We start from the raw sequence: 23,136 nt of genomic DNA, 5'->3' as shown, positions 1-23,136 counted from the left end.
GTTCACAATCTTTTGTACCTCGTATGTTGCCGGGCTGAAAGTCGTGACACATGTCATCAGGTCCTTAATTGGATCTTTTATTGTGGTCTGGAGGTGGTTCTCTCTGTGTTGATTTTTTGCACGTTTCTGGCATTTTGCTATTGTTTTCAAGGGGTAATCTCTTTGTAGCAGTTTAGTACTGAGTTCTTGTGCTTGGATTTTGTAATCATGATTCCTACTACAATTCCGTTTCAATCTCAAAAACTGGCTGAAGGGTAAATTGTCCCTCAGTGGTTTTGGATGGAAACTCTGATAAGAGAGAAGGCTGTTCTTTGATGTGGGCTTTGTGTAGGTCTTAGTCTCAAGGTTTCCATTTTCCTCAAAGATGGTGATATCCAAGAAATCCAAAGTCTTGTTACTGGCAGAACAGGTAAACTGCAGCCATCTGTCGCGTTGGTTGAGCCAGTCCATGAACATTTGCAGATTTCTATCAATGTCCCAGAGCATTACGATATCATCAATGTATCGTTTCCAAAAGAGGATGTTCTTCACAAAGGGGTTGGTCTCGTTTAATACATGTTTTGATTCGAATTCACTTACATATAACCCTGCTACCGAAGGCGCAAATGCGCTTCCCATGGACGTTTCATGGCTTTGAATAAAAAGGGTTCCATCGTATTCAAAGAAGTTTTCGGTAACAGCAAGGCGGCAGCATTCTAGGACAAAATGCCTCGGAGTTTGATAGTCCCAGTCTGCCATAAACAAAATGTCTTCTAGAGTTTGTAAGGTTTCTTTTTGTGGAAGACTGGTGAAAAGAGATTCTACATCAAGTCCTACAAGTAATGTAGTTGTCGAGTCGAAATTCATGCCGTTGATTATGTTCAATAGGTCTCGAATGTCCTTCATATAAGTCGGGGTCTGTTGTACCAGAGGTTTTAAAAACTGGTCAGCGAATTGAGACAAGGGCTCAAGGATTGAGCCTATGCCCGAGACAATTGGGCGGCCAGGTGGAGGCATCCTGTTTTTGTGAGTTTTTGGTAACGAGTAGAAGAAAGGGGTTCTAGGTTCTCGGGCTACCAGGTATTCGGCTTCCTTCTTAGAGATCCATGATTTAGTTTCTGCTTCGTGTATCATCATTTTGATTGTATTCTGAAGACGGGGAGTTGGATCAATATGGATCTTCTTGTAGAAATTGGCTTCTGACAGGAGGCTGAGGCATTGTAGATCATAACTCTCTTTGTTCAGGATGACAATCCCTCCCCCCTTGTCCGCTGGTTTAATCACCAATTGTTCGTTGTGTTGTAGCTCATCTAGAGCTTTTCTTTCGTTCTTGGTAAGGTTCTGAAAAACTGGTTTGGTATTCTTCTTCAATTCGTCAACACTTTTTAGGAGAGCCTGTTCGAATGTTTGTATTTCAATAGGAACCACATGGCTCGGAGGGTTAAATGTTGACTTACGTTTAAGACTGGTGTCACCGTCATTCACCTTAGTTTCCTTGCCAGAAAAAAAAGGCTTTTAGTTTGAGAGTCCTGCAAAATTCAGCGAGTTCGCTCTTCAATTTGAAAACGTCCAAAGTGGGCATAAGGACGAATCCTAGTCCTTTATTTAGGACTTTAGATTGATCTTCGGTTAATTCCACATTTTTAAGGTTGACTATTAATGACTTGTCTTGCTTGTCCCTGGCTGTTCTGATGTCATGTTCCTGGTCGTCATGTTTCTTTGGTCTTCCCAGGTCAGATTGCGTCTTCTGCGTCCTCTTTGTTGGTTTTGGCCCCTGGATAAAAAAGGCTGGTGTTTTTGGTTTTCCATACTCGTCATGGGTGGACCCATCATATGGGGAATTGGTTGCATTGCTGGGTTAAAATGGTTCATCCAGCCAGGGAATTGTTGCATCACCGGTTGGAAGAAAGGTACTTGCTGTCCTGGGTAACCCCCAAAGTTTTGTCCCGGCCACCTGTTGTTTCTTCTAGGACGTTGGTATCCATGGATTAAGCTGCCTCTCTTAGATGGTTGCTCATCTATACTGACATCCGAATTATTTGAGGAGTTCCATCCTTCAGAATCATTGTCTGTATTAGGATCTGCGGCTTTGAAGTCTTCTTTTGAATATGGGTGCATTTTCTCTTGACTAAAACGCTTTAGATCTTTTCCCAGTTTTTGCAGTTTATTCTGCATAATATAATCCTGTGTCTCATTCATCTCTTTATTGACCTCCTCCAGTTTCTTTTTGAAGACCGAGATATGGATGGATTTCTTTGGATCATTTTCACATATCGATATTTGGGTTAGCAGTTCATCTGATAATCTCTTGGCAGTTTTTACTATTAAGACAAGGTAGTGTAAGGTACACTTCCATGATATGGTGGACCAGTCCCTCTGGAAAGCCAAGTCATGCAGAAAAATGCGTGGGGCATTATTCACCCACAATCCCCTTGGCGCTGACTTTGATCTGAGATACTCAGTCATTATTATGCCATGTATTGCTGTTCTTATTTGTTCCCGCTTTTTTTCAGATAGTGTCTCTCAGTTGTCAGTTTGGGCAAGTGCTTGTGTCAAGTCTGTGTTTTGTATCAATGGTTGTGCCATTAGGATTTCGTAAATGTCCGTTTCATAGTAGCTCAATCCGCAGTTATCCTCCATGGTTCTAACTGCCAAAAATCCGCTGCAAGTGTTCACTGGGTTTACACTCCAATTTGGATGAAAGACCCAATTGCTCCCGCAGCTGCGCGCTGCTTAATACTATTAATAATCAAAGGATAGGGAGGAGGAATAATAAATGCGTCCATTCAGTTCCCCATGTCAGTAATTCAAAATCAAAATAGAATGGACACTTGTAACCGTGACAACTGGATAATTAAAAAACCCTCATAAACGCGGTATCAGAGTCGTGTGGAGTGGTGTATCTTTTTCTCCGCTCTCTACTCGCGTTATGGCACAGTCATTGGGTTTCTTAAATTGTGATATGCCAACCTCAAGCCTGAGGTGAACTCCGGTTCCACACGGTAGTGTCCAGAGATAGTGACTCGCCCAAAGGAAAATTAAACACAAAAATAAAAATAAAAACAGATTAGTTCTCTGAAGGACCTTTAATATGATTGAGAACTGGTCTGTTATTAAAACAAAGGTTGGATATACTTGAAGATCGGATAACTAGATCTTATTATACCACTTATTATTCATCGACATGTTTCTGCCCATCCTCGCCCAGCCGGGTCTATGGGGCGTTCATCAGGACAATTAAAATATAATTAATACTTACACTATTTGTGTGGTATTGAAAGTAGTCTTTTTGCGCTACTTGGTTTATGTGCCAAGGTGTCTTTTACCTAAATTATAGAAACAAAAACAAAAACAAACACAAATACAATGGCAAGTGATTGCATATTTGTTAACAATTATTAGGGCACAAGTGCAAGCATGATTTGAACACAAACTGATATTCATAGGGCAAGCACAGCATATAATGGCATATATATTGATAATTATCAAAAATACAAATGCGTCATTCATTAAGGCATAACCTGGATTTAAATTGGCCCAGGTGCAGTATTAGTACTCTCTGTGTAGGCTAATGGAAGTTATACTCTCATGGTGACTGTTTTGGAAAAAGCTACTGTGGAAAAAGCTACTCGATCAATGTATATTCCCTTACATAAGATGTGGTTTCAATTGTTGCTATAATTCATGCGCTATTTGTGGCTATAAATCTCTTAGGCTCTCTATGGTGTACCGCTTATCTGCCCTTAATTTACGTGTTTACTCTCGTAAACCGGTCTGTCAGCTCGTATATGAAAGAGTGGCGGAAGAAAACCGGAGTCATTACCTTGTTATAGGAGCGTTTTAAGCGTCCTCGGGAGGGCAGGCTGCAGTAGAGGGAAATCCATTATAACGGGTAATAGTTAGTGACTAGCCTTACGATATTCCAAGGAAGGGTTGGCGATTCACTTACCCGCGTTTGGAAAAATTAATCCGGTTGTGCTGGCTCTGCTCCCGGAAACAGTGAGACTGTATCGGACGGTCTATTTTCTATCACGCAATGTGTAGAAGAAGAAATAGGACTGCACGGCAAAGGAAAGGCCGATTTGCGGTAATTATACCGGGAGAAGTTTATAAACATTAACTCACGATACTCCATCATCGTGCGGGAGGCAAAATAGGAAATGTAATTTACAAATTGTAAATTAAAACATTGGTAGTAACGCTGGGCATCTATGTGAGTGTTAACTCCTGGGAACAATAAAGTTTTTTGCAACAATGTAGAAACCTCCATACAGATAGTGTTCTGTTCGGAAACAAAGTAGGGTTTGTGCCAGAGAACCAGCGTGTGGTGGTATAACGCAATGTGCTGTTGCAAGTTTGTAAGCATAAACATATATGTTCTCTAGGTTATACTGGGCCAAAATAAATTATAGGGCACATATTGTCGGATCAATTAGTTGTTATCTCATGCATTATATCTGATGGGTGCAAAAAAATGCATTTGTGAAAGAAAAATTAATTACAAAATGCAGTGAGCCACACATTGGGTCTAGATGGACCACAAGTACAAAACTCCACTCTCAGTTCTTCTCATGCATTCTATTCAAAAAGGTGTAAGGTTCTCTTGACTTAGAGGGAGGTCACCATGATGGAAAGAGACGGTGTGACCTAACTCTATTTCAGTATCGAATTAAGTATACACTTATTTGGAAAAATGATGCCAGGGTACATTATCATTAAGACCATCAATATTCGTACCCAGGCGGTCAACTTATCTTTGTTCTTTTTCAAAGAAGTTTTTTTCTGAGTTATGAGTTTCATTTGCTAGCATCTCAATCATTGTCCACCTCAAGTCTTCAGGTTGGTGCTGGAATTCAGTAAAATGTGAGCAAAGTTTCGTTGTGTTCTTTTTGTTCTTGATACTGCTCTTGTGCTCACCAATCCGTATTTTAATTTTTCTGGTTGTCATCCCAATGTAACGCTTCTGACATGGACAGGTTACCATATAGATAACATGAGTCGAATTAAAATTCGTATGTTGTCTCTGGGTCCAAATCATTGTCTCAGTAAGCTGCAGAGTCTTGGTTGCTGTGGTTGATTTACATATCAAACATGACCCACAGGGGAAGTGTCCCCTAATAGGGGCCATATATAGATTTCTCTCTGCGGGTGTTATTTTTCGTATCTGGGGCCTTGTGTGAACAAGAATATCCTTGATGTTGCGCGTCCTTCTATTGGCGAATCTTGGTTTTGGCCAGTTAAATTGTCCTGTTGATAAGATCCGCCAATGTTTGTTCACAATCTTTTGTACCTCGTATGTTGCCGGGCTGAAAGTCGTGACACATGTCATCAGGTCCTTAATTGGATCTTTTATTGTCGTCTGGAGGAGGTTCTCTCTGTGTTGATTTTTAGCACGTTTCTGGCATTTTGCTATTGTTTTCAAGGGGTAATCTCTTTGTAGTAGTTTAGTACTGAGTTCTTGTGCTTGGATTTTGTAATCATGATTCCTACTACAATTCCGTTTCAATCTCAAAAACTGGCTGAAGGGTAAATTGTCCCTCAGTGGTTTCGGATGGAAACTCTGATAAGAGAGAAGGCTGTTCTTTGATATGGGCTTTGTGTAGGTCTTAGTCTCAAGTCTTCCATTTTCCTCAAAGATGGTGATATCCAAGAAATCCAAAGTCTTGTTACTGGCAGAAAAGGTAAACTGCAGCCATCTGTCGCGTTGGTTGAGCCAGTCCATGAACATTTGCAGATTTTTATCATTGTCCCAGAGCATTACGATATCATCAATGTATCGTTTCCAAAAGAGGATGTTCTTCACAAAGGGGTTGGTCTCGTTTAATACATGTTTTGATTCGAATTCACTTACATATAACCCTGCTACCGAAGGCGCAAATGCGCTTACCATGGACGTTACATGGCTTTGAATAAAAAGGGTTCCATCGTATTCAAAGAAGTTTTCGGTAAGAGCAAGGCGGCAGCATTCTAGGACAAAATGCCTCGGAGTTTGATAGTCCCAGTCTGCCATGAACAAAATGTCTTCTAGAGTTTGTAAGGTTTCTTTTTGTGGAAGACTGGTGAAAAGAGATTCTACATCAAGTCCTACAAGTAATGTAGTTGTCGAGTCGAAATTCATGCCGTTGATTATGTTCAATAGGTCTCGAGTGTCCTTCAGATAAGTCGGGGTCTGTTTTACCAGAGGTTTTAAAAACTGGTCAGCGAATTGGGACAAGGGCTCAAGGATTGAGCCTATGCCCGAGACAATTGGGCGGCCAGGTGGAGGCATCCTGTGTTTGTGAGTTTTTGGTAACGAGTAGAAGAAAGGGGTTCTAGGTTCTCGGGCTACCAGGTATTCTGCTTCCTTCTTAGAGATCCATGATTTAGTTTCTGCTTCGTGTATCATCATTTTGATTGTATTCTGAAGACGGGGAGTTGGATCAATATGGATCTTCTTGTAGAAATTGGCGTCTGACAGGAGGCTGAGGCATTGTAGATCATAACTCTCTTTGTTCAGGATGACAATCCCTCCCCCCTTGTCCGCTGGTTTAATCACCAATTGTTCGTTATGTTGTAGCTCATCTAGAGCTTTTCTTTCGTTCTTGGTAAGGTTCTGAAAAACTGGTTTGGTATTCTTTTTCAATTCGTCAACACTTTTTAGGAGAGCCTGTTCGAATGTTTGTATTTCGATAGGAACCACATGGCTCGGAGGGTTAAATGTCGACTTACGTTTAAGACTGGGGTCACCGTCATTCACCTTAGTTTCCATGTGGCTTCTTGGTGAGAAAGAGGATGAGCTGGGTGTTCTTTGTGTAGGAGATGTTGTTGAAGTTGTGATGGTGGGCTACTTGAGTTAGGGTGGCCATGTAGATGTTGAACAGCATCGGACTGATGGATGAGTCCTGGGGGACCTGTAGATGATGTCGGTGGTTTTGGATCAGAAGGCTGGGAGGCGGACGTTCAGGATTACTATTGAACAACTTCCAAACAAAGGATTTGATGCATACTATTTGGCCGTAAGGAAAAGTGTGCAAAACCATTAACGACTTTTTGCTGTGTATTTTTTCAGCATCTATTTGTAAGTAACATTATTTACAGTGTAAGAAAATTAATCAGAATGTATTGTTATGTTATTTTATGATTGTTTGAGATATGTTATATTTACGTAAGAAATTGCTCTTAGAAAAAAACATTTAAGATATGTTTTATTTCTATTTTTTATATTGTTATTGAGAATGTTGACTGGGTTTTGTTTAACCCCTTCCATGCTCATGACGGAACGGTTCCGTCATGAGCGTCGGTTGAGCTGTGCTCATGACGGAACCGTTCCGTCCTGGTTCCATAAGCCCAATGGAACGTTCAGCACAGCGCAGGAATCTGCGCCGCGCTGAAGCGGTTAAGATATCCTTATGGATTGTCTTTTTTTTGCCCGCTGTTATGTGATGAGTAATATTGAACTCACTGTTTATAGTGAAACTCAATATATTCTGAGAACAGCAAAAAAGGCAAAAGAAATGTTTTACAAATTATTTTGTGTTGTAAAATACATCTAGTAACTGTCTTTTTTTCTATCTTCCACAGGTGACAATTTTATATTATATGTATTTTTTTATTATTTATTATGCTTAAGTTAAGTACAAGTAACTGACTTAGCCGCGGCCCGTGGAGGGAGTTGTGGTGAGGTAGTCAAGTGGAGCGGGGGAGGGGCAGGATGGGGGGTTATAAACAGCAGAATGTGGATGATTGCAGGTAAGTAAACAATTAAATTAATAAAATGAATTTCGTATCCTGCACCCTGCATCGCAAAATACGATGCAGGACACGAAACGAGTGGCATATTATCAACAAAAGGCAATACATTATCACCGCTTTTATCGGCAGGAAAAATTCAGATAAAACGGCAAAAATGGGCTTGATGATAGGGCCTTGGAAATTCCCGTAGCAGCCCAGATTCTGGTGTTAACTTGGGCTGTTATGAGAATTCACAAGGGCCTATTATCAAGCCCTGTATCGCCGCTTTATCAGCAGTTTTCCTACCGATAAAAGCTGCGATAATCTTAATACTGTCTTTGTGTTGACGAACACGCATTTTAATGGCTGTGACTTATGTCCTTTAAATTAGTTTTTAGGTATACGTGTGACCAAGTCTGATAACATCAGAGTTTAAGGACAAACACCGTGGTGTCTGTGCCTCGAAATCTCGTCGATCACAAGGAAAATAGGAGGACGATAAAATGAAAGTAACAGATATAATAAAAACAACGGTGAAAAACTATTAAAATGGCGGTGGACGGAGTACCTCATCAACTTTTGGCGCCTCAACACTATGTTCCAAATAAATGTAGATAAAATACGATTATTAATACTTTACAAAAGTACAGCAGAGGATGAGACACATGACCCGGGAAAACAAAGCGCCAAATTTAATACCTCAAATAAAGAAAGCTTTGTTTGTTGAACTTGAAGGAAAAGAAAAAAACGTCGACTTCAAAACGAGGCTGCATAGAGAGTTCAACTGCTACACAAAAAAAAGGAAAGTTTTACATACTATCATAGAAATTAAGGGGCATTTTATCAACAAAAGGTGATACATTACCGCCGCTTTTACCGCCGGTAACTGCCGATAAAGTGGCAAAAATGGGCTTCACAATAGGCCCTTGTAAATTCCCATAGCAGCCCAAGTTCTGATGTTAACCTGCGCTGCTATGGTTATTCACAAGTGCATACTATCAAGCCCATTATCGTTTCCTGCCGATAAAAGTGACAATAATGTATCGCCTTTTGTTGATAATATAGCCCATTGCTCTTTTTTTGGCGATTAAACTTAGGTGCATATTATCAAGGACCGGTGTTAAAATTATCACCGTTTTATTGGCAGGAAACTGCCGATAAAATGGCGATAATTATCTTGATAATACGGCATTGTTATTTCCCGTAGAAGCCCATGTAAACACCAGAATATAGGCTTCTATGGGAATTTACAAAGACATATTATCAAGCCCACCCTCCCAACAGTAATAAAAAACTCCACACAATGCAGGTACTGGGAGGTCATTTTACATATCACTGCCCCAGAAATGTGGCGTTTCCCCAGACGTGTACGGGGAGAGAGAGAGGGAGCTCAAAACATATATATTTTTTTTTTAAAAGACCCGAGGGGTGCCGCTGACCGAGACTGTTGGGAGTAGGACCGTAACCCCCCCGCATACTTCAAAATAAAACCACAGGAGTGCCATTCCCCAGTGCTCGGGGCACCTTACGAGCCCTCATTATGCAGAAAAATTGCCCCCGTAATTTGCCCCCCCTCGGCCTAATGAATAAAATGAACTTCTACTTTTTGTTCACCTTTTCCACTGCGTACAAGTACTGCACGAGTACCCCGCCATTTTTTATTTAAAAAAAAAAAGAAATAGAGCCTAAACATCGATATACGACCCCCTAAGCAAGCCTAGAGGGTCCGAATGTCTCTAGCCTAGCCCCTTCCCTTATTTCTCATCTTTGTTTTACTGTTTTCTTGTGACTCGGTTCTAGCGAGGCTCAAGATGGCCGCCAACTAAGCATGGGCGGATTTTGCGGATTGGCAATCCGCGAACTTGCGTATTTACGGATTCGCAATCCGCGAAGATCCGCGAACTCCAGCGGACTTGCGGATTTTTCCGTTTTTTGTGTTGGCGCGTGTTCGCGCCGATTTTGGGACAAGTTCGCAATTGCGAACTTACTTTTCGGCTTGCAACGGCCGCGACTATGTTGTTTCTATGTCTGGTTTATCATCACAGGTTCACAGCACCCTCTGTTTCACCACTGCCACCCTCTGGGACACCCATGCCACCCTCTAGTACATCCTCACAGGCACCTATTAGGTTTATTTATTACTGTAGATTATGGTGGTTGAAAAAAGCTAGCACACCTGCCCTTCTTCAACTGCCATCAATTAATTTGTGTTTCATTAATGTGTCAGTAATTTTGAAAGTTCCAGTCTGGCTGGCACCTGCTTCCTTCCTTATCTGTAATTTGCTTTTTGTTGCAGTGAAATTTTTTTTTTACAGGACCTTTATGGTGCTATTCTATGAGCCTGCTGTTTGGGTCATAGCAGGGTCATAGAATTGTTGCAAACTCTGGAGGGGCCCATCAGGAAGCACTACCTTGAATGTTACTAATGTTAAGTTTGAACTTTTGCACCTGCTCATTGCTTTCATTTTAGCTAAAATCGTTTTTTTTGCAATTTCGCGCGTTATTTGGGGCGCGAATCCGTGCGAGATCGATTTCGGAAGCCGCGAATACGTGCGAATACAAAATTGTTTTTGTTGCGACGTGTATGTTCGCGTGATCTTGCGCGTGTTCGCGAGGCGCTTCTAGCTATTCGTTTGCCAAGTTACCCTATCGGTCGTACACGGGCGCGGCCATCTTGTTGGCGTGACGTAATTCCGTTTCCGCCCGCTATGTGTAATCTCGCAAAGTGTGCTGCTCGCGAGTACAAGTTCGCGCGTACTCGCAAGGAAAATCTCGCGCGAACTTACCCACGCGGTCGTGAACGGGCGCGGCCATCTTGTTTCTCATTCATTGCTATGGTTCTGGGCATGCTTTCTCTATCCTCTCTCAATCTCTGCCATCCTTTGCTTGTTTGAAGTTTTTTTGATCTAATTTTACTTATTATCTAACCCTCTATTTTTCTAGCTCTATATTTTTGTGTTTTCTGCAGCTTTTAGTTACTTTTAAACTACTTTTTTAAACTCTTTTATTTTCTTCTTCACTATTCTATTTCTTCTTTATCATTTAAGTTTATTTCTGCCCAGACCATGGTAAAGGGAGCCGGGAAGCACCCTGAGAAGGGGAAGGGTCCCGCACCCCGTGCCCGGCTCCCGTGCGGGCGTTTAAGGGGGGAGCAAGTGGTCCCGAGGGAGATCTTTAGCGCGGAGGAAGTGGCGGCACTGATCTTCCATGTCCAGCGCCGCCTCCCCAAGACGATCCTGGGAGGCGGCAAGATCGCGACCGGCTATGGCATCCGGGAGCGCCGCCAGCGGTGGGAGAAGGTGTGCCGGGCCATGTACAAGATCTCTGGGGTCCGGCGCACATATAACCAGGCCACCCACCGCTGGACCGATGTCATGGACCGGGAGCGGGACTTGCTGGACGCGCTCGGCGTAGAGGTCCCCGGGCTTGGTGAGTAGTAGTAGTAGTACATTTACTACTCTGTTTTATCCTGCTCTGTTATTTGCAAATCTTTGTTCTTTACCAAGAGCAATAATGCTGCCGATTACATTGAGGTAAATTATATTTCAAAATCTTCTATGCATTTCATTTTCAGGTGCACTGCTCTCCTTCTCAGTAGCCTTGCTTGCTACTATGCTTCTTTGTTTTGTATGTTGTGTTCAGAAGCATTTCATTGGCCTGAGAAATTATGTATCAGTGTACTGTAAAGAAAAGAACTGCGTAATGCTAGACAGTAAGGGTCATATTTTCAATTACCGGCGCATCCCTGCAAAGTAGCAGGGATGCGGCAGTAATTGTGTGCCATGCCACCACCACCCATTGGCCCAAAACGTCACAGAAGCCTTACGCATCTGTGCCGTAAAGGCAGCGCATTGCTGGAGTTGCGTGCCAACGATGGCGCAGCTCCAGCAATGCTCTGGGGTACCCTATCTCCCCAATGCTGCATCAAGCCGTACGTCGGCTTCAAGCGCGCAGGGTTTGAGTCATGCATCATTGTCATAAAAATGACTGATTGACATCTTGTAGATTTCCCTCAGCCACTTTTAGGATTCGTTCCTGCGCAGGTACGCCCTCCCTTGCGCCGGAACGCCCCCTGATGGCGCAGGGCTTTACAACGTGATGCATCGCCCATATGCCCATATGTGTTTTTTTTTTTAATATATACGCCGCACCAACACCATGGCGAGTCTTTTGTTCTGCCGCTGCGTCAGAAAAGGCACGCAACAATGGAGGAAAATCAGCCGCAACTTCCGCAAGGGACTTATAAATCAGCCCCAACAGACTGAAGTCCAGTGTCCTTCCTTTAGACAGTCACATGGCTATCAGAAGAAATAGTGGCGGTGGTGGCGGGTGGATTGATAGTTTGAGTATTCACTGATCTGCAAGCAGGATGGACTTTGTCTGTCACGTGTTGTGCACTACTGCCTGCAGTGCCAGGCCTAGGCAAACCTCTTTAGTAGTCTGTTTATTGAGTTACATAGGAACTTTCTAAGTCAACGTTCCGCAAATCAGGCAATACGAATAACGTAGTATACCACATGAGATAGATCCCGTGGAATAGTTGTCTATCTATTTGCTATTTTTCCAAAATATGTTGTTATTGTTCTTTTGAAATGTTTGATTTGGTTGAAAAATCTCATCCATGTTTTATGGTTTTTCTTTCTTTCATGTTGTACATCAGCTCCCCCCAAGGGCAAGAGGACACAGGAGGAGGGTGCTGAGGATGCAGGCCAGGATCGGGCAGGCGAGGGCTCCTTTGCTGGCCCCAGTAAGTTTACATTTTACTAAACAGTACCTATTTTTTCCTAGCGTTCCTCATTCGATTTTTTCTAAATCGTCTTTGATCTTCTTGTAGACTGGATATAAATTCTTATCCTGCCTCGAATATGACTCCCTGTGGTATTACTAGACTATTCTTATTAGTCTGTCTGTGTAGCTAACTAAGATTGGACATTTGGCAATTCCATTGGACTCCCATTATATTCAGCAATACCTCTATGCACTGTCTCCTTACTGACTAGATAGTGTGGCAGAGTCATTCAGCTCCCGAAGTCACCGATTATAGATCCCCAATGATCTCTAGATTATCGTACGCAGGACAAGAGAGTAGTACGGAGTCACAGCACAGTCAAGAAGTGTCAGAGGCACTCATGCTTGCAAAAATTCCAAAACCTTTAGCTCATCCACTCTAGTCTAGAGGAACAAAAACCACAGAGTCTATTTAAGTGTAAAAGCTTTATTAAAAGTAAACACATTTATTGAAATCTACTTTGTCATAAAACTATTTAACTGTAAACGGAAAAGTGGTTAGTGCTGACGATTAATTGGACACATTTCTTGTGGTCGAGCCGAACTCTCACCTACTTTGAACTTGATCCTGGTCGTGTTCTTAGGACTCAGGAGTCAAGCTTCTGTCTGTTAGGAGAAAAAGTGGTGCGTGTTAAAAATCAAAAGCAAGCATTCATCAGTTGTGCATAAAAGTGCAGCAAGACAACAGCCTTCCCTGGAAAATGGGACATTTTTACTATGGAGTAGACAGTCACAAATTATTACATTGTATTCTGTTTTTTTAACATTTCTCCTAGACCAAATATTATATAGTAGTGAGTGGTGTATTCTAACTTTCTTAAATGTACTTTGTAGGTGTAACATCTGGTGACGGGGCCAGCGCGGAGGTGGCTGATGTGTTGGACTTGGACTCGGAGGCCTCTGGGGAGGATGCGGCGGTAGAAGAGCTGGTGGCCGTTCCTGTGGGGGATCAAACGGTGGTGGCGGAAACAGGTAAGCTATATATTCCTTACTTATTGAGATTGAAGACTGCATAGTGTGCTTTCTGCACGGGTGTATTACAATTACAAATCAACCAGGTAGTAGCCTCCTCGAAATGTACTTCGACTTAGCTGTGAAGTTTTTGGTGAGAAGAATCCCAATAAGTTCTTAGACGAACGTGATGGATGGGATGAACGAAAAGCGAAAGAAGGGTGTAAGTAAGTGGGACGCGAACTTGTATGATGGCTGGCAAAGAAGAACGATATGTGTTTGCTTGGACCCAGAGGTGGCTGGGAAGGAAAGAATATGGTATGGTGCATGGCTGGGTCAATGATGAAGCAAGGATGGGTGGAAGGACAGCAGCCTGGGTGGGTGAAACAGAAACTGTATGTGTGCGTATACTTTGAATGAATGGATGCCTGGAGCATGGTATTCTCTGACTCTTACATAGCAAATGTGTATCTAGAGAGAGTAGATGGTCGCCAGGTGAAGTAAGTGTTACCTTGAAGAGCATGTACCACCGCACCCGCACGTCCGTCCCAGTGCAGGGAAGGCAAGGAAAAGAAATTGTAAATGTGTCCAATACTACCATGAATAGTAGCAGTACTTTGTATTGCGTTTGCATTCACAGCATATATCTGGTTATTACGGTGGACACTCCGTACCTCTCTTAATAACTTTAGTTTACTTGTAGTACGTCATTCATGTGTGGGTGTATCACTGTGTTCACTCAATATTAAGCAAAGCACCTAAAGTCATCTCATCTGTCATTAAATACGTCCCATGTGAAGTGATAGATAATCAAATTAGTTAGCTTCTTCAGTTTCCTTTTCTAGTACTCATTTGCACTGTAGGGTGAAAGGTAAATTAATTAAGCAGTAGCCCTTGTAACAGAGTATTCTCAGTGCCACCCGTAATAGAAAAGTAATAGCTTCACCACCTGCATGTACTGGACCGGTACAGTAACGCAAGTCTGTCTCCATCATCATGGTGTGCAACTTTTTTTCTCGGGTGCAACTTCACTGTGCTGTGTCCATGTCATTCTGCCGGCTTGCATAAGATAACGTACCCATTTCCCTAAACAAGAGAGAAGAAGAAGAATAAGACTGGTGTACTGTCATAGTCGACTGTAATGGAAGTCCATAGTGGTCGTAGAATTAGTTCATTAAACTACCACTACTGTTAGAGCAAGGATGCAGAAGTGGGAGGGTTACATAGATACTGTCCTCAATAGTTATGTACTGTGCTTTCAATTTGCTACTTGTACTCTGTGACCCAACTTTCGGCTCAATCACTTTGTGTTATTAATAAGGAGCATTGGTTACAGACTATGTCTTTCTTTCTTCATATAGTTGCTCCTTCCAAATCAACAACAAGGAGGGAGCAGGCTAGATTGGCCCGGCAACGGAGGCTGGAGGCCACAGTCGCCGAGTATCGGCGGCTGGTGGCCCTGGAGGAGGAGGAGGACACGCAGTCGAGCGGGGCAACATCTTCGACTGTGACCACTGCATCCTCCTCCGTGACTAAACCAGCGGGACCGAGCCGGGCTAAGAAAGCCGACCGCCACCGCCAAGCACCCGAAACACCAGCTGCCCCCCACAGGAGCTGCAAGGAACGCCAACACCGCCTACGAGTCCGCATGTCCAACCTGGAGCAGGAGGTCCTGAGGTATAAGACCTTGGTTAAGGGCCTCCGCTCCGAGCTTGCCACCCTCCGCAAGGAGTATGATGCCCATGCCGCATCATGCACCAGCACCAGCACCCTCCAGTAGTGGAGTGTCCCTTGCCCTTTTTTTATAGACTTTTGGGGGGTGGGATTTGGGAGTTGGGATCGTTTTGGGACGTTTCAGAGACAATCGTTGGGGTTAGGGTGGGTGAGGGAGATTATTTTGTTAGGGATAAATAAATATATTTTTCAACTACTTTATCTGACCATACCTGTTTTTTACTGCTTTTCAGTCTGGTGGGTGGGGGGCGGGGGTGTAACAGTAACTTTGTTTTCCTGAACAGTCGTAGGACTTTAGTAGTACAACCGTCAAACTCTTGTCTACTCCGAAATAATACTCCATTATACTACCTCCCACCAAACGCTTATCTTACCTGTAATTTGTGTTAGAAATTAGGGCTAGGCCCAGGGCTGGCTCCAGGTGAAATGGGGATTAACGTTGTCATTCCTGGGCGGGTGACATTTCCTCATTGCGGTGTTACTAGTGGTGTGACACAGTGGCAGTTGCATGCCTATGGAAAAAAAGAAAACGAAACCTTGTTTGTACTCCTTACTGTAGCATTACAACGGTTACGGTACGATCGAGAAAATAGCAGGTGACAGTACACTAGAACAGTGCCATAATGTAGCCTAACAAATGGTAAAGTATTGCAAGTATAACTAGTACTTGCGTTGAATTTATTTGACATTGGCTACTACTACTAGAAGATATAGTACTGAAGCTGAGTAAGTCTAGAAGATATCCTCGTATTCCTTCACCAGCCTGTTGCTGCTATCACCTTATCCTCCCCAGCAAGTGTGTGGAATTATTGATGTCATTTTAGTCAGACATCAAGCAAAACAACACAGCCCGGGGGAAGAGGGTTAGGGTTTGTAAAATGGATGGGAATGGGGGTTTCTTTTTGGGTAGGTTTTGTTGAGAGAAGAAAAAAAAAGCAGAGCATGGACAAACAATAATTGAAGATACAGAGTTTACAGACAATCTTTGGTTACAAAGTAAAGGTAAGCACATGCAGTCACACTCATAGAATAAAAGACAACAATGGATACTGTATCTGTATTGCGTATGTTGTTGGAGTTGTCCTGTTGAAATTGGTAAGTAAGTTGCATGCAGCAAACAATTCCTCTTATTGGCGGCACTCCTCCATTCCAGCTGACGCTTCGTCCATCAATGTGGTGGTGACCACTGACAGAAGAGACACCCTGTCCACTGCCTGCCTGGCGGATGTTGACTGAAACCCGGCCTGTAATTATTGAACGGAAAACAGGAAGTGCTATTACAATACCACTGATAAATAAATAAAAGGTATGTACGCTGTGTGGTTCAAAAAGTCACACTTTGATTTCCCTAATAGACAGTACAATATTTTTGAAATTGCGTGCTCTGTCTGAGTCACCTTTTTAAGGATCAATAAGTATGGCCAAAATATTATAGCGGATCTTTCCCCTCAAGGTGGGTGTACTACTGTGTTTTAGAACAAAATTTGACCTTCCCAGCAATGCTCCCACCAAGACCCTTACTAAAGCCAGTCGCAAAAATGTAGAAGAACCCAATCATATCTCCAAAAACGATGCCTAGCAGAAAAATGGTTACAAAACGTACTTTGAAAGTAACAGTAGACCCAAATACAGACCGTGGATTGTATTCAAACCACTTGCCTGCAAGCAAAAGTATCCATAGCCAGCATCGCTCCAACAGTGCTCTACAACAACAGAACCGCGTTGCAATAGAACCCCCCTAAACACATGCAATCCTGCTGCTAGGGCTAACCCTAACGAACCCTAACTTACAAAAAGTGCCAAAACTGGTGTTTCCTTATGGATTTTGTCCAACTAACTTCTAGCCGGTATTAGACCTTCCCAGGAATGCCCCAGGCAAGACCCGCCAACCCACCCGCAAAAAAACACCCGACACAACACCACCAAACAGCGAAAAAGCTAAATCTCATACTTACAATGTCTCTCGGCCTTCGGTCCAAACGCGGCGCTGTGCAGCTAGGTCGTCATCATCATCATCAATCATCATAACTCCTGTTTTCCACCACGGATTTCCTGAAAAGCAAATGCAATCAAGATTAGACTGTCGCAGCAGTGCTTCGACAGAGACCCCGGCCGCAAACCACCCACGAACAGCAGGAAGCCCCCCAAAACGCTACATTGAGCAAGATGTCTGAAGAAATGGCAAAAAAAAGGCTGTTCCTTATGGATTTTGTCCAAAACACTTGTATCCGGTATTAGACCTTCCCAGGAATGCCCCAGGCAAGACCCGCCGGCGCCAACCCACCCGCAAAAAAACACCCGACACAACACCACCAAACAGCGAAAAAGCTAAATCTCATACTTACAATGTCTCTCGGCCTTCGGTCCAAACGCGGCGCTGTGCAGCTAGGTCGTCATCATCATCATCAATCATCATAACTCCTGTTTTCCACCACGGATTTCCTGAAAAGCAAATGCAATCAAGATTAGACTGTCGCAGCAGTGCTTCGACAGAGACCCCGGCCGCAACCCACCCACGAACAGCAGGAAGCCCCCCAAAAGGCTACATTGAGCAAGATGTCTGAAGAAATGGCAAAAAAAAGGCTGTTCCTTATGGATTTTGTCCAAAACACTTGTATCCGGTATTAGACCTTCCCAGGAATGCCCCAGGCAAGACCCGCCGGCGCCAACCCACCCGCAAAAAAACACCCGACAACACCCCCAAACAGCGAAAAAGCTAAATCTCATACTTACAATATCTCTCGGCCTTCGGTCCAAAGTAACGCGCTGTGCAGCTAGGTCATCATCAATCATCATAACTCCTGTTTTCCACCACGGATTTCCTGAAAAGCAAATGCAATCAAGATTAGACTGTCGCAGCAGTGCTTCGACAGACACCAAAAATTACACACAAACCCCCGGAACCCCGCCAAAGAGCACCTCAAAGGCAAGCAAGTCAGCAAAAACGGCAAGAAATTTCCACCTCATATTTGGTCCAAAACACTTTTGTCCATTATTAGAGCTTCACAGCAATGGGCCCAAAACTGTCAACTCACCCGCAAAGAAGTACAACACCCCCACAAGTGCTGAGTCTTTCTTCATTGTGCGTAATCCAGCACTCTGCTTGGAGGGAAATCGCAGTCTGGAGGAGGAGGATAGAGGAGCATGTTCTTCAGAACTTGTGAACCTGAGGAATGTAGACTGCGGCACCTTCAAATCAATAAGCAAACAAGTGAAGACAGTTCTGATGATGGTCTTGTTTTTGGGATTAGGTGATTAAAGTTTGAATTAAATTAACTGTGCAAAACAAAGAAAGAGAGACACAAAGCACACAGGAATAAAAGTGAATAAGGACGAAAAAGAAAGTTCTTGATTGATTGTCTCATTTTCAGGGCTCGGTGTCAGGGAATAAGAACAAGATTTCGTCATCATACTCTGCGAATTCAGGCTGGATGAGGTCAGTGGCACCGAACAGAGAAAAAATCCCCTCATCTACGTTGCTGTCCTCATCGTCTTCATGTGGCGTGCTTTCTCGCACTTTGTAATCTGGTGGTATGAGGTGCTGATTCATCTTGATCATTGTCAGCCGCTCCACATTTTTGGGCGATAGGCGGCTCCGTTTGGCAGTTACAATGCCACCAGCAGCACTGAAAACACGTTCAGAAGACACACTTGCGAGTGGGCAAGACAAATAGTTTATAGCCAGGTTGTAGAGCTGTGGCCACAATTGTTTTTTGCCATGCCAATACTGCAATGGCTCCTCATTAAGAAAGACCACTGTTGAGTCATTCAGATAGTCCTGCACCATCGACTCAAGGTCATCAACTGTTCCTCCACTTTGCTTACTTTTTGCTGTGCCTGTGACATTTTTTAGAGAACCATACCCCATCAAACTTAGCCAATCCTCCTCCCCAGCCACTGTTAGTGTTGTCATTGTGTGTGGTGCAGATGATCCAGTTGCCGGTGTCTTTAACGGCTGAGAGGTCACTTGTGCCCCAGCCACAGGTGCAGAAGTGGATTCTTGTGACTGCGGATGGCCTGCTGATGCTGATGCTGATGTACTGGCTTCTCCTTCAATAACCTGCCGTTCTTTTTCAAACCTCTTGGCTGACCAGGCTAACCAATGTTTGTACTTTTGAACATCTGCATCAGCGAAAGGAAAGAATGCGTTGTCTGCCAGCGCCTTTTTGTAGCGTGGATCCAGAATAGTAGCACAAATGTAATGCTGATCTGAGTTGATGTTTTTAAGACGTTCATCACCACGTAGGCGATGTAATAATTTCTCAGACAAAATGAAATGGTTTTTTTTTTTTTCATCTTTTTCAAACTCAGAAGAAACCGCCATCAGTTGGTGCTCCAGTATGCACAACAATGGGATAGCTTTTCCCAAATTACAGTCCTCCTGGCTGACTGCACGCGTGAAGAACTCAAAAGGACGAGGCATGTCTGTCAGGCTTTTAACTATGGCCCATTGCGCCTTACTCATCCGCAGGTCCTCCTTCTGAGATGTAGCCTCTGTCAAGAAATAGTGATCGAGTACCGTATACTGCTCATGCAGACGCTCAAGCATGTAGAAGGTTGAGTTCCAACGTGTTGCCACCTCCTGGATGAGTGCTTTCACTGGCATTCCACGTTGAAGTAGCAGTCTCCGCAGATGCTTCCGGGCCTTAAAAGAATGGCTGAAATGGTTGCACATTTTGCGGCAGGTGGCCATTACCTCGAACGCTGGACTCTCTTTATCACTCAAGAATTTTTGAACTACCAGGTTGATACAGTGCGCCAAACACGGCACTCTAACATGGTGACCCTGTGACATGGCCTTAACTACATTGGCGCCATTATCCGTGGAAACATAACCAATCTTGCGTTTTAGGGGGGATAGCATTGACAACACCTTTTTGTCAAACTCTTTCAAAAGGTTTTCTGCTGTGTGACTTTTCTCCAAGGCAAACATGGCTAGTGTTGCATGTTTCCGAGCAGCTTTGAAAACTTGGTCCGGGTCAACACCTGCGTTTAGCTTTGCTATAACACCTGAAAAAGAGACCCAGTGTGCAGTGATGCACATGTAATCATCGCCTGGGCCACTGGTCCACATGTCTGTTGTCAGATGTATTGTGTGAACAGCACTCTTCTGCAAAGCTGCCCCAATCGCCTGCAGCACATCTTCATGTAGTGCTGGAACCGCAACTCTGGCAAAATAGAACCGGCTCGGAACCTTCCATTTAGGGCAGAGCGTTGCAACTAATTCAAGAAAACCTACCGCTTCTACAAAAGAAAAAGGTAGAAGGTCCACAGCTAGCATTTTAGCCAGCTTAGTGTTATACAGACGCGTCAGTGGGTGGTTGCGTTCATATGGCACGTCTGAAGTAAGCATTGTTCTAATGTTGGCCTGGACCAAGCATTTACGGGCTGATAATGACTTCGTTGACCCAATTTTGCTCGCTGGTGAACTTTTGTGCGTTGGTGTCTCACTCGCTCCAACACTCTTAGTGTGCCTCACATTGGGTGTGCTGCTGAGAGGGGTACTGGGTGTAAGGGAAGTGTTTGACACGTCTTCTTCCTGCTCGTCAACATCAGATGAAACATCAACGTTTCCTTGATTTTGGCCTTTCTTGATCGCAGCTAGGTGCGCAAACCATTGGACACCGTGCTTTCTGTCAAGATGACCACTCTGGCCGCCGGTACCATAGTTGCTACCTGGCTTACCACGACTAACTGCAAGCTTACAAAGGGTACAAATGGCAAACCTTGGATTTTTGGGACAAACAGTAAAGAAGTCCCAAACTGGGGACTTGAAGTGTCTGTGGGACCTGGAGGAGGCGGCGATACTGGTGGTGGTGGTGGTCATGAAGCTAATGCCAGATGAAGTGGAGGATCTGGATTGGCCAACTTTTGTACGTTTTCCACTTTCACCGCCACTAATTAAGGTCGAGGTTGACGCAGGTCTCTTCTTGCCAGAAAGAAATATGGAAGCGGGACGAGTTGGTGTACTACTTAACTCCAATGATTGTGGTGTTTCCACTGCCTCCTCATCGACAACATCATCATCATCATCATCACGCGCAGCAGCTCTTCGGGCTAGGGTCAAAATGTCTGTTTGCTGCATGCCCGCTGGGGCTGCAGTGACCTTTATGATGACTGGGTCGTCGTTGGCAGAGTCTTCATCAGCAGCAGTATCCGCCACTTCTTGTTGAGCCTCATCACACTCCATAAGTCTGAGACTTTGGACGAGCTTCCTTTTACGCTTAAGTACCTTTGTTGGATCATGGTGTGCCTCACTCTCAGACGGCTGTGGTGCTGGTTCCCAAGTTTGATCCGTATCATCAGAAGGAGGTGTGCTTGAAGAGGATGTAGACACCACCCTTGATCTCTTCCTTGCTAGGGTTGTGGAAGACAATGAAGGATCATCAGGAGGAGTGGCTTCCTCAAATGATACCTCGCCTTGATTGTCGATTTCCTGATGTGCCCCTACTTCGGGAGGAACAACTATTGTGGGCACTTGTTGTGACCCTCCATGCACCTCTGCATGCGCATCTCCTTGCGCTGCCTCTCCTTCCACATGTACTTGGGCTTGTACTTGCACATGTGATTGTTGTTGCCGCTGTGGTTGTTCAACACTCGTCAGATGAGCTACAACAACCTGTGTTGATTGAGGGACATTGCTGCTGCTTTCTTGCGATGAGCCAACATCACTGGTCGATGGTGATTGAAGAAGTATACTGGCTGCCTCTGCAGCACTCAAGGGCTTGGACTTAAGTTGGCGTGGTGGTGGTGGTGGCACTGAGCCCAATGGAGCGGGGGTGCTGCTGCCAGCTTGGTCCCCAGCAGATCCCGCTGCAGCTGCTGCAGGCATACTTTTTTTTTTACTCACAAAAAAAGGGGCGGGCGGCACACCAGTGTCCTTGGTAACTTGCTTCTTCTGCTCCTTACTGGCACCTTTCTTGCTAGAGGAGCTACGGGTTACTTTTTTTGGGGCCATCTTCTTCAGAGCAGGTCAGCAGGCAGCAGTTGCACGAGTTGCAGAGGGTTCTGTGTCCAGACGTGACGTCGCGTGACGTTATGCTGCACACACCGCTGCAGGACTTCTTCCTGGCACTGGTGGTTCTATTGAGTCTTCTTGTGCACCTAAAAGCAATGGAAGACAGAGGAACATCAGTTCAGTTATACACCCCAAAAAATCGACAAAACACAGAAAAATGAGCACAATCCCATGCCATCCATGATGTTTACATTGAAGACACCCCACAGAAAGACTAGGGACATGCAAGTATGCAACACTCACTACCCCTGGGCATAAGGGATGAAAAGTAGGCAAAATAAGTGCAGGCCTCAGACACTGCCTCTCCTCAAAATGGCCCCCTTACACCCCAAGCACATGTTGCCTGTACCAGCCAGCACTCAAGATGGCCACCACCACCACCCACATGGCCAGTCCACATCAACAGTACACCCCCAAAAAACAGAAAAACAGCCAGAAATCACCACAATCCAATGCCATCCATGATGTTTACATCAAAGAGAGTGAGACAACACCACAGGCACACTCAGTCCATGCACCACCACCACCCCTGGGCAAGCAAAAGGCCACACCAGCAGCCCCCCAAAAACGACAAAAAACAATAAAATAAGCACAATCCCAGCCCATCCATGGCCTCAATTATGTTTAAATTCAAGAAGACACCCCACAGAAAGACTAGGCCCATGCAACACTCACCACCCCTGGGCAAAGGGCCACACCAGCAGGCCCAAAAAAACGACAAAAAACAATAAAATCTGCACAATCCCAGCCCATCCATGGCCTCAATGGTGTTTAAATTCAAGAAGACACCCCACAGAAAGACTAGGCCCATGCAACACTCACCACCCCTGGGCAAAGGGCCACACCAGCAGGCCCAAAAAAACGACAAAAACCAATAAAATCTGCACATTCCCAGTCCATCCATGACCTCAATGGTGTTTAAATTCAAGAAGACACCCCTCAGAAACACTAGGCCC

The sequence above is a fragment of the Lissotriton helveticus genome, chromosome 3_1, assembly GCF_964261635.1.
Source record: "Lissotriton helveticus chromosome 3_1, aLisHel1.1, whole genome shotgun sequence".
NCBI classification, from domain to species: Eukaryota; Metazoa; Chordata; class Amphibia; order Caudata; family Salamandridae; genus Lissotriton; species Lissotriton helveticus.
This window is presented reverse-complemented; position numbering follows the sequence as displayed.